We start from the raw sequence: 12,709 nt of genomic DNA, 5'->3' as shown, positions 1-12,709 counted from the left end.
ATTTGGAGCTTTTCCCAGAAATAGAATTTTTGAAAGCATCTAAATGTTGCGTTTGCAAGTTGGTGTAGAGAATATCGCTGCATGACAGAGTTTGATTTGCCAAAAAAAAACTTTATTTTTAAACTTCTCTTATAAACCAAATCATTCCATGTCAGCAGCAAGGAAGTATATCCTGAATCAGCTTGCAAATAAGACTCTTGTGAATCAACTGCACACAATTTGATTCTAATTGTATTCTTAATTTAATGTATATGGTTTGGTTGTGTGCATTGGATCAGCATGGCGACTGTGGAATGTTATTAAGGACTATGGGATGCCATGTTACCATTTACTGCAACAATGAGGGTGATGCATAGTCAATGCAGATACCAAATTCGGATGTTTAAGTTGAAAGGTATTCTCTATGTGATGGCGACATGACTGACTTAAAGTGAGTTATGGAATTTGCAGCAAAGAAACAATGCAGGCTAGGGAAATTAAATTAATCAAACAAGAATTCTTGTATTGTGCAGGCTAGACTCAACAACTAAGAGTGCAAGCTTTCATTACCAGTTTTCGCCACATTTTGTAATGCCTAAATGGAAAACCTAAGTCACATGACCTATACTCTAAAATAATTAGTCAATGATACAATTGTAACCCCATTAGAATATTATAAAAGGGAAGAATTTCTTATTCTCAAATAATGTGGGATCTTATACACTACCTACCCTTATCACTTATCATAATGAGAAATCACAATCTCCTCTCTTATATTCTTGACGACCTCATCAGGCTAATCTGTCGTAAGTGGCATGGCTCGAGTCCCACATTATAAAGAGCAAGAACTTCTCATTCCCAAACAATATGGGATCCCATACACCACTCTTATCACTTACTAGAATGGGGTATCAAAATCTCCCCCCTTATATTTCCCGACATCCTTGTCGGGTCAATCTATCGTAGGTGGCACGGCTCAAGTCCCACATTTTTGGAATAGTCTCTGATACCATTTGTAATGTTCCAATAGAAGACCTATACTCCAAATGACTAGTTAATGATACAATGGAAACCCCATTGAAGTATTATAAAGAGCAATAAATTCTTATTCCCAAACAATATAGGATCCCATTACCACCTACCCTTATCACTTATTAAAATTGGGGTATCACACATTTAAACCGTGGGGGAACCCTTTCATAGTAAAAAGCAGCAACATAAAAATGCTTGGTGATTCATGGAAAAATCTGTACATGCATAAATGTTGGAAAACCCAACTTCTATGCTTGAGTGCATGGGACATCTACAAATACAGAATCTGCAGAAAGAAAAACACAAAATTGTAATCAGTACAATACGTGAGATTATTGAGCTAGTTCATCACGAGTTGGAACAACAGGCACAAGAAAATTTCCATATTGTGAATCAAAGATTTTAAAATTTCCAGTGGAACCATCTTGCTGTGCTTGGGTTACTGCAAGATTTTTGGCCTGTTGAATTGTCAAGTTGACTCCACGTTCAACCACTGGAACCTACCAAATTCAGCCACATGCTAAACTTAAAGTCGTTTAAGAATTTAGATAAGATGCCAAAGGAACAAAGCCTGGGAGATCATGGTTACCTTAAAAGTCTCAGCAGATGTTTGAACTCTTTCTTTCTTAGTAGCAACTGAAGAGACGGTCCTGCACGTATAAAGGGGGGTCCCAACAAATCATACTCTATGAATCTCACACAGGTGTTATCCAACCCCAAAATTTAATTGCTTTTGGGGAAGAAAAGGTTAAACTCTTTCTTGAGTCATTTTATTGAAAAAAAAAGTAACAAAAATCTTCCTCATAGTACTTTCAATATATAGAAGCTGCACTCAACTAGAGTAACTGCACCCCACCCTTCAACATAACCCAGTGCCCTGTTTGCCTTACAATCACGAAAGTCAACCACAAAACACTTCTCTATTACAGCAGTTGAACAATTACATCTCATATCAACTGCCTTTCCTGAAATTCTGGTTTCCTCAAATCATATCATCAATTGACAGTTGGATATTACAAATTTGGATAGAAAACAAAAAGAAACTCTTGCATACATAATGCGGCTGCTCATCCTTCTCATCAATTCTCTTAAACTCCAGTCTATGCCCTCAAAACCAAACCCACAAACTGACAAATCCAAGCACCATATTGAATCTCAGATCTCAAGTAAAATATTATGGAAACCCACAAAACCAAAAGGTTTATTGACAGGAAAAGTTCTCCACTTCAGATAGGAAAACACCACAAAATTCCACTTATGGCAGGCTGCAGGAGGATACCATAAAGCAATCACAAAATAATCTCTCCTCCTTTATTAATAACCCAAAGGTCTTTAAATAGGCTACAAATGGAGAGAACACCTAATGCATGAAAACATTTAAATGTCAAACTAATGATAATATTAAATAGGCTAATCCCTTTTTTTTTTTTGATAGGTTAAATAGGCTAATCCTAATTATCTAACTTAACCACTAACCTCATTTCACCCTAATCTTATCCCTAACACAAAACGTAGCTTTGAATTCCATTCCTACTTCAGATGACTGCCTCACCTCATTGCATCCACGTACACACCCTTAACTTCCAGCAATACAGTGCTTCCATACATCGGTTGTATCGGTCTATCAATAACCACTATCTCAATTTAAGCCCCAATCCCACATATAAATAACTGACAGCATTTAACAGGTCAGTACCATTCCTCAAACTCAAATCAAAACCCCAATATCTTTCAAAAAATTAAATTAAATTAAAACCCCACTCTAACTATTACCAAGAAAAACACTTACCAGTCCCAAAAATTACCTTGAAAATTCACATATTTTTTTAAAGACATTCACACGAAAAATTAAGTTACGCACATCATCTTCAACCACCACCGACTTCATCAGCAGATATGCTGCCAATTCTATGTCATGAAAAATTGCAAACCCAGAATTACCATGAACTGAACCCAAAAAAAGTTCTGCTATTTCAGTTTATACTTTCCCAAATCGGATTATTCTATTTAGAAAATAAAAAAATTCGATGTTCGGAATCAATCCAAGCACCTAATCTAATCTCTGATAAAATTAACAAATGTACATTACAAATCAATCAGATTTTAAGCACCTAAGAAAACTTGTTTTCAATTGAAAGAATAAGAAATCAAAGGCAAGAGATAATAAAGGCGACTGGGATTACCGGCGAGGCGGTGGCTGGTAGATTTTTCTCCGCTTTTGTTCAGGTTCCATATTCACTAATGGCTTCGAGTTCGTACCAGGAAGATGAAAGAAAAGGCCGAATACATACCTTTTTTTTTTTGTTGGATTAAGGGCCCTCGAATTGGGCTCGTGCCTATCACATGTGGGCTCCGATCTCTATTTTTTTTTTTTTTAAAGTAAATTAGTTAAACAAAATATCCCTCTTCCTAGGTGGGCTCCGACTCTGGAGTCGGAATGTTCAACTCTGACCAAAGTTACAGGCCAAGTTGAGCTCCAACTCCAATTCTGACTCTAAATCTGAGTGGATTTTCACTTCGATCGAAGTTATCTGAGTTGGAATTGTTGGAGTCGGAGTCGGAATTCGGATAAGTGAGAGATGCAAAATATAGAGTTTTGACGTTTTCAATTCACACAAGGCATAAAAACATAAAATTAATTCCATGAAAATGATTAAAAAAGAAAAGCTTCAAGTAATATCACTCTTCATGCTTTTAATAAATATGGATCTCATCAACTACAAAAAGTTCTATGAAGAATAATTCTTACATCATTATCAAGTCCAAGAATCCATAAATCTCTATCTTAGGCTATGTAGTTGGCATAATGCATAATGTTTCAAGGTTTTTTTCCTAGAGGATTCAAAATCCATAAATTTCAATCTCATGCTAAACAATTTTCTTTTTCAGTTTCAATCAAGACTCGGAGAAGTGAAAAAAGCAAAGGGACCTATTGGGAAGTGACATCAGCAGTGCGAGTCTTGATGTGGACGTGGAGGTTGTTAAGGGCTGCCTATAATCCATGCCCAGAATAAGAACAAGAAACAACTCAAGAACAAGTAACTGATCAAGATTCAATTAGAAACCTTGAGGAGAATTTTCGAGAAATTCTCAACCTCCAAGAATAGTTCAACACAAGATCAATCAATGAATCAAGACACTGAACTTTTATCTCTCATATTCCTGCGAAAATTGTTCTTATAAAACAATGAAATGCACTGTATAAGCAAAACACAACATCCTACAGGTAAAACGCACACACTATATTCTTCCATCACAAAACACATTGTTCCATTTAATGAAACACAACATACAAAATGCAAAATGCAAGCTTCTACTTCTAATACAAAACTCATCGTTTCATTAATCTTCAAAACACCCTGTATAACCTTCCTCCTTATTCCCCATGTTCGTTAATATAATTGTTGCCCTCCATGACAGACTCTTTCTTCTTCAAGGCCTTGCCCCAAGCACTCATGACAGTACAATCCATACCAAGTGAGGGTAGAGACTGCGTAACTTCCACAATAACTCCCAAGAGCTATCTTCTAATGGTGCCCCCAACCATTGATCAATACCTCAGTAGAAGCATGATTTCCCACCTTCTACATTCTCCTCTCAAGGATAGCTTCAGGTTCTAGTTGCACATTACCCTTATGATGTAGTGGAGGTAAAGTAGGCAAAGGAGAAACCTAGTCACCCAACTTTTTCTTCAAACATGAGACATGAAAAACGGGACGTATCTTGGACGTAGAAGGCAAAATCAACTTGTATGCCACTGTGCCTATTTTCTCAATCACTAGAAAGGGCCATAGTATCTCTGGGTGCTAATTTCATGATGTGTCTCATGGCCACTGACTTTTGTCTGTAAAGCTGTAACCTCAAAAAGATCCAATCCCCTACCACAAATGCTCTTTCAGTCCTTTTTGTTTGCATACAGTTTCATCCTATTATGAGCTTTCTACAAATCTTCCCTCAAAAGGGAAACAATTCGTCTCTAGATCTGAGCTGATAATCCACTGTAACATTGGTAGTGATTCCCGAAACATATGCAAGTAGCTTTGGAGGGAAAAATCCATATAAAGCCTCAAATGGTGAGACCCCAATGGAAGAATGGACAGTAGTGTTGTAACACCACCCTACCATTGGTAACCAATTGCTCTAATTATTTGGTTTAGTGCCAATGCTGCCCCTTAAGCACCCCTCAACACACTTATTCAAAAGCTTCAACTTAGCCATCAGATTGAGGGTGATATGCTGAGCTAAAAGCTAGTGAAATTCCTTTCATCCGAAATAATTCCCTCCAAAATAAACTTGTGAATACTGCATCTCGTTCATAAATAATTGTCTTGGGCAAGCCATGGAGTTTAAAATCTTTAGAAAAGAAAATTTTAGCCACTTTTCTTGCTGTATAAGGGTGAGCAATAAGAAAAAAAAATGGTCAAACTTAGTCAATCTATCAACAACAGTAAGAATGACTGACATGCCATTTGAAAGTGGAAGACCTTCAATAAAATCCATAGATATATCGAGCCAAGGAGAATGATGAATAAGCAAGGGCTGAAGCAACCCTGCTGGATGCATATTCTCATATTTATTCACCTGGTAGACTTGACATTCTCTCACAATCTTCTTAATGTTTTTTCTCATTCCCTCCCAATAGAAATCCAACTTGGCTTTCTAAAGTGTTTTTTGATACCCAACATGGTCTATTTCTGGGTCATGGTGGATGTACTCAAAATTTTTTTTCTGAAATAGTGATGAGGGAACTATCACCAATTTCCCTTTCTTCAACAAACGTCCCTGCTGTAATGAATACTCTTTAGGAACTTGCCCTCTATGTTCAGTAAAGTAACATTTTCATGGGTTTTAGTAGAAAGAACATAGCTTTGCTTTAACTCCTCTATCCAACTAAGTATAGGAAAAGATATGAGAGCTAGTGTAGCGGAGTCCTCCTCCATCTTTCTTGATAATGCATCTGCTACTTTGTTATCTCTACCCCTCTTATACTCAATTTTAAAATCATTGCTCATAATCTTTGAAATCCACTTTTGTTGTGCCTCAGTTGTTGCATTCTACTCTAACAAATATTTCAAAGCTTGGTTGTCAATTTTTATTTTGAAGGTATGACCCAACAACAATGGCCCCCACTTGGCCACTACACAAACCAATGCCAACAATTCTTTTTTATATGTCGATAAAAGTAATGCTTTGCCCTTCAAAGCCTTGCTGAAAAAGGATATTGGCTGGCCTTCTTGCATTAGAACAACCCCTAATCCCACACCAGATGCATCATACTCAATTGTGAATTCTTTAGAGAAATTTGGCAGCCTTAATATAGGAGGCTGAGTCATAACTGTTTTCAACTCCATGAAAGCTTCAGTAGCTTCCTCAGATCACACAAAAGAATTCTTCTTCAGCAAGAGAGTCAATGGAGTAGCTATGGAACCATAGTTCCTAATAAATTTTCAATAGTCCATAAGGCCCAATAACCCCCTTCAATGACTTCACTATTTTAGGCATAGGCCAGTCCAACATTGATGCAATTTTTGCTGGATCTGCTCTGACCATCCAGAAATAATATGGCCTAAGTAATCCACATCTGCAACTCCAAATTTGCACTTGGATTTCTTAGCATATAGAGTATATTGCAGTAGAACTGTCAAAACTGTTCTTAGATGTATAAGGTGCTCATCAAAGTCTTGGTTGTAAACCAACTTATCATAAAAAAATACCAAAACAAACTTCCTGAGATATGGCTTAAAGACATCATTCATCAACCCTTAGAATGTGGCAGGTACATTGGTGAGCCCAAATGACATCACTAAGAACTCATAGTGGCCTTTATGAGTTCTAAATGCTATTTTAGCTATATCTCCTTCCTTCACCCTTATTTGATGGTAACCTGACCTTCACCCTTATATGATGGTAGCCTGACCTTAAATCAAGTTTAGAAAAATACACCATAAAGTTCATCAAGCAACTCATTAATGATAGGTATAGGAAACTTGTCTTTGATTGTTTCTTGATTAAGGGCTTAGTAGTTAATGCACATCCTCTAACCGCCATCAACTTTTTTAACTAGCAACATTGGCGAGGAAAATGGACTTTGACTAGGCCTTAGGACACCATTCTTCAATAAATCTTGCACCATCTTTTCAATTTCAGACTTCTAGTAATGAGGGTATCAATAAGGCCTAACTGATACTGGTGGAGTCCCATCCTTCAATAGAATTTGATGATCAAATGCTCTAGGTGGTGGCAGTCCACTAGTTCTTCCAACACATATTTAAATTCCTGAAGCACACTCTCTACTTCCTTATGTAATTCAGTACCTTCTGCATTTGCTTCTATTGCTATTAATTGTAATAGCCAACCTTGCTTCCTAACAATTGAAGATTTTAACAATTTCACATTTGCTTCAACTTCTACCCCTTTAGGATAACTCCTACAAAGACAACTTCTTCCAATCTACCATAAACTGCATAGACATGTTTGTAAAGTCCCAATTTATAGGACCTAATGTCTTGAGCCATTGTACCCCAACACAATGTCACATCCACTAAGAGTCAAAACATGGAAAGAAACCAAAAATTTAGTCCCTTGGATTCTGATTACCTCTTCACACCTTCCTTAGCTTAGAACTTTATCACTATTGGCCACTTTAACTTACAATCTAGAATCTTTAACCATCCTCAACTTTGCTGCCTCTACTACCAATGGATCTAGGAAGTTACGAGTGCTTCCTGAATTCACAAGAACTTTCACTGAAAATGAGCCAGTCTTGCCCAAGAACTTCATAGCATTATTATTGGAACAACCAGAAATGGCATAAACTGAAATCTTGAGTTCTTCACCTGCATTCTTAAGAATTCCTTTAACTTATTGTACTGACTCATCTCTCTTTTCTTGTAGCTCCTCTTCCTTCCTAAATCATCCATATGCAAAAAGTATACTTTGAAATTCTTGAACACATGGCTGAGATTCCATTTCTCATCACAGTGATAGCAAAGACCTTTTCTTCTTTGCTCATCCATCTGAAAAGAATAAATATTTCTGGTTGGTATGCTAGTTTTCTGTGTTCTATTGACCCCTTTGTTACTATATCAAAGGATCCTCTCACCCCAACTACCCCAATCTGTTTCCATATTTTTCTTGAGGTCAAGATGTACTTCTCTTGGAATTTTGCCAACCCAAAAGTAGTACTAAGGTTAATTGGATTGAGCATCCTGAAAGAAAGTCAGATCTCATCCTTTAACCTACTCAAACAGTAACTAAGCTCATGCCTTTCAAACAACCCTTTCAGCTTATTAGACAAAACTTCAAATTCTTCCTTATACACAGCCACATAAGAAGTTTGTTTCAATCTAGTCAATGCTTCCATTGGGTCATCAATGTTGTTGGCCTAGATCTGACTTTTAAAGCTTTGACAAAGGAATCCCACCCTATGAACTGACCAAAATCCAAGGCATCTTGGTGCCAAACCAATGTCTCTCCTTCTATATGATAAGAATCCATTAAAAGCTTCTGGTAAAGAACGAAGCATATCAGTGAGTTGATCTAACCTTTCAAACATACCATTGATGGTTTTCTAGTGGTTCTCCAACTGCGTCTCTACCATTTCTTGCTGCTTCTGAGAACCTTCTTGATGATTGTACAATTTCTAATAGCCTTACATAACTCTCAATGAAATGGAGAAAATAAGGTTGTGGAGATGTTGAAGAAGATGCTTTTCTTTGGAGAGAGAGTCCCACGAGTTGTATATCTATATATAGATCTATAGAGATTTCCTCTTTTTATAGAGGTCTCTTCCTTCTTTAAAGTAGTTGAGTCCTACTTGCCTTATGTCACTTTCACATTTTTGTATGTCAGTTAACCACTTTTGGCTTTTATCTCTTCCTTGTTTTATCTCCTCCTTTTATTTCTAGCAAGAGCTTTTAATGAGTCAACATGTACCATGATTCATAAGGTCAACTTTTCCAACAATAAGAGCTTGATAATCTTCAATAAAAGAGAAAGTCTATGAAAATTGTAGAAAATAAATCCTGGGGACCTACTATTGTGCAAAGCAACATAGATCTCCGAGGGCAAACCTTTGGGAGACTCGGATTCCTTGCTAGGGCTTCTAAGGGCGATGAAGATCTCCAAGGGTAGACCTCGAAGGGACTTGTAAAGTTCCATGTAAGGGCCTTTGAGGATGGGCCTCTAGGAAGTTTGTTTGCATGAGTGTATATCTTATAAATGAGCGTATGACTAATCATTGCATGTGACTGCTTATCGTTAGTGAAGAGTGCATATTTTGTACTTGGTGATTGTTTTTGATTCATCAATGCTAGTGGATTTCTTGCCCTCTTGAGGTGATTTCACATTGGCGTTGTTTTTTTGGCATTAAAGTTGAAGTGTGTTTGTTGTGATCGACTTTAAGTAGTCAAGGAGCCCATTGACCATTTGGTTCTATCTTAGGCAGTTGTCGAGTCTATAAACTCATTCTCGAAGACAACCTACACGAGGTGGTAATGGAGCTCGAAGGCTAGACCATTATTGTGATGGGAGCGGTTGTGGCGGGAGGCTTGCTCAATCGCACTATCACTACAAAGGTGTATGCGTGCCTTGTTTGTCAGAGCTTGGTTGTTGTGGCAGTAGGCTTGCTCAAATGCGCTATTCTAGCAAAGGCATATGTATGCCTTGTTTGTCAAAACCCACCAGGCTTGGCTATTTGCATTCGGGAGGATTCCTCGACCGTTATCTTGGTGAAGGCATGTGTGAACCTTGGTCTCCTGTTTTGCGAGGGGCTCGAGTGGTTGACTCTAAGGCGATCTGACTACTCTAAGAATTTTTTACCAAAAGCCAAAATCGTAAGTCTAAATAATTCAAGCCACAAGTTTGAGCTTTGCAAACTTGAGCCAAGTGGCTTGACGTTTGGTAAGATCTCAATTTTCATAGTGCTCAAGTATGGCTTGACCTCGTTTTTGGAATTTTTCCTCTTCTTTTTCTTTTTGTTGGATTGCGGAAAGGGTTCGAGGCACCCATGTGAGGCTTGAGAGTGGTCATACCTTGGTGATAATGAAGATTCGGCACGTTCAAGTGAGTGTTATAGGGCAGTCTGTTTTGGTTAAGATAGGGAGCTGAGGTGCCTTAGCGATGCTCAAGGGCAACCTCGCCGTTGGTGCTTCAATTCTAATGGCTAGGTTTCCAAACTTTTTGTTCAACTAGGGTTGATTACCACGGCGAGGTCGCCCTTGAGCGTCGCTAAGGCACCACAGCTCCCTATCTTAACCAAAACAGACTGCCCTATAACACTCGCTTGAATGTGTTGGATCTTCATTATCACCAAGGCATGACCACTCTCAAGCCTCACATGGGTGCCTCGAACCCTTGCCGCAATCCAACAAAAAGAACAAGAATAGTAAAAATCCCAAAAACGAGGTCAAGCCATACTTAAGCATTATGAAAATTGAGAATGGCTCTTAATGGTCCTTCTATTGCATGAGAGAGCAATGTTGCTTGATAAGTGCCTTTGTTTCTCGAGAGAGATGGCTGTTCGGCGAGTTTGATCAGCGTCGTTGCTCTGCGCGATCCTCTGTTGCTTAGGTGATCATTGTTTCTCGGTGAGTTGCTTGGTTGCTCATGACGAGTGTTGTTGCTTGGTGAGTTCCTTTATTGCTCAAGGTGTTACTTTGTTGCTTGGGCATACTGGGTGCCCTTATAGCGGCTCATTGACTTTCCATCTGTGCATTCCTTTAAGAGCCTCATACAAACCTAATGAACTTTATGGAGATAGTATTTCAACTTGCTGGTACAAGTAAATTGTAAATGGCTCATTTTGGGCGTGAAAACTCAGGCAAGCTCGATTGCTCACCTTGCTCGGGTGTGTTCCTTACTTGCGAAAGCTCATTAATCGAGTGAGCTATGTTTATTGACCGGGTGGAATTCATGGTTTGCCTGAGACTTTCTATTTTTGGTCGAGGCAAGCTTTGTTGGTTGCTTGAGCTTTATTGCATGTGCGGGCTCATTTCTCGTAGTGTGTGCTCGAGGGTGAGGTGTTTGTCATGCTTGTGCTCACCCGCTAGGCTTTCTTCTCGAGTAAGCTGCATTGCTTGCTCGGGATGTTTCAAGTGCTGGCGGAGTTAGTGCCCATTAGGCTTTCTTCCTGGGAGAGCTGCATTACTCCCCAGGGATCTTCAAAGTGTTGGCAAGGTCCGCGCTTACGAGGGTTTCTTCCTGGCTTGCCCGGGATGTTTCGAGTGCTTGCAAGGTCAATGCCCATTAGGCTTTCTTCCCAAGGGAGCAAGCCTTGGTGGGGTCAGTGCCCGCCAAGGTTTCTTCCTGAGTGAGCTGTCTTGCTCGCTTGAGATGTTCCGACCTCTAGCGATCCAAGTGTTTGCAAAATCGTGGGTCAGGATGAGTTTTAGTGCTTGCGCCTTGTGTGCCTTGCATGGGCAGGGCTCAGTGCTTACTAGGGTAGGCCTTTTTACACATTAAACCATAAAATGACATATTTTGAGAAAGTGATGAAGGACTTATCTTCTCAAATGTTGTTGGTGTGTTTTCCTTCTTGATTTGAAACTTATTTATCCTCTCCCATTGTAACCCTCAGTTCAGTGCAACGCCTCCTTTGCGTTGAATCATCATTTGTTGGCTCATGTGACATTTTAATTGGAGGGCAATTTTTCAATTCTGCAGACACTGACAAGCTGTTGATGATTTTTTCTAGCATGATTGGAGCCCAATAACACTATCTAATGGCCTATGACGGTGGCTCTGGCGTTGATACAGTACTTGGATGCTTATCCACGAAATAAATAATAAACAAATCATATAAAATGCAAATATATAGAGAGAGAAAGATTTACGAAGTTCAGCGTAAGAGCCAATGTTCACGGGTCATTTGGGGATAAGATTTACCATTTGATAATTGTATAGTTTTTCGTGGCCTCACATAGCTCTCAATACAAAAATAAGATTGTGGAGAGGTTGAATAAAATAATTTCATTCTAGAGAGAGTTTGTGAGGAACCACTTGGCGTGAAAGGGGACAAACCATTCTTGGAGTTGAGTGAGAAATACTCTAGTGGTCTAAGGAATGTGATAACGGGAGATACAGAGTGCAGTTAGTCCAACATCTGGGTGAGCAAGAACCTTGTAGAAGGCCTAGCAGATATGTCCCAGAGAAAGGTGGAGATGAGTGTCTCAACCACGATCATTTGCAAATGAAAAAATTTTAGCTAGGAGTGAACTAAAATGGATCGCTAGCTTGCAATGCTAAGTGAATTAAAGTTTCGTCCGATTCAATCATTTTTTTTATTTTACGTATATACTAGCTATGTAGGCGATCTAGAAATGTTGCCTATTGTGAAGGTGAGAACGAGGAGTTAAAGAGGCTGGTATATTTGGACGAGACAAGAGTAACATGCCCATTGCTAGATAGGATTACTCACCCATGATGAGCAACCGTCAAGGTCAGAACAATCCAAACATGGAAACTTTCTAAGATAACACGGAAGGGCTAAAAAATGTACGAAGAAGTCCACATTTCATCTAAAGGATCACATCTAGAATAGTTCTACAATGAAAGGTGAAGGCTTACGGGTCACATTGTCTAACATAACAATATGACTCAAGCCACGCTCAAGAACCTCTTTCAATAAAAGTCAGAGGACCAAGCGTGTAAACCATGCTCAACAGTTTGTGTTTATCATCCTATAGTGTGACAAAGAAGC

This window comes from Juglans regia, chromosome 10 (genome assembly GCF_001411555.2).
Source record: "Juglans regia cultivar Chandler chromosome 10, Walnut 2.0, whole genome shotgun sequence".
NCBI classification, from domain to species: Eukaryota; Viridiplantae; Streptophyta; class Magnoliopsida; order Fagales; family Juglandaceae; genus Juglans; species Juglans regia.
This window is presented reverse-complemented; position numbering follows the sequence as displayed.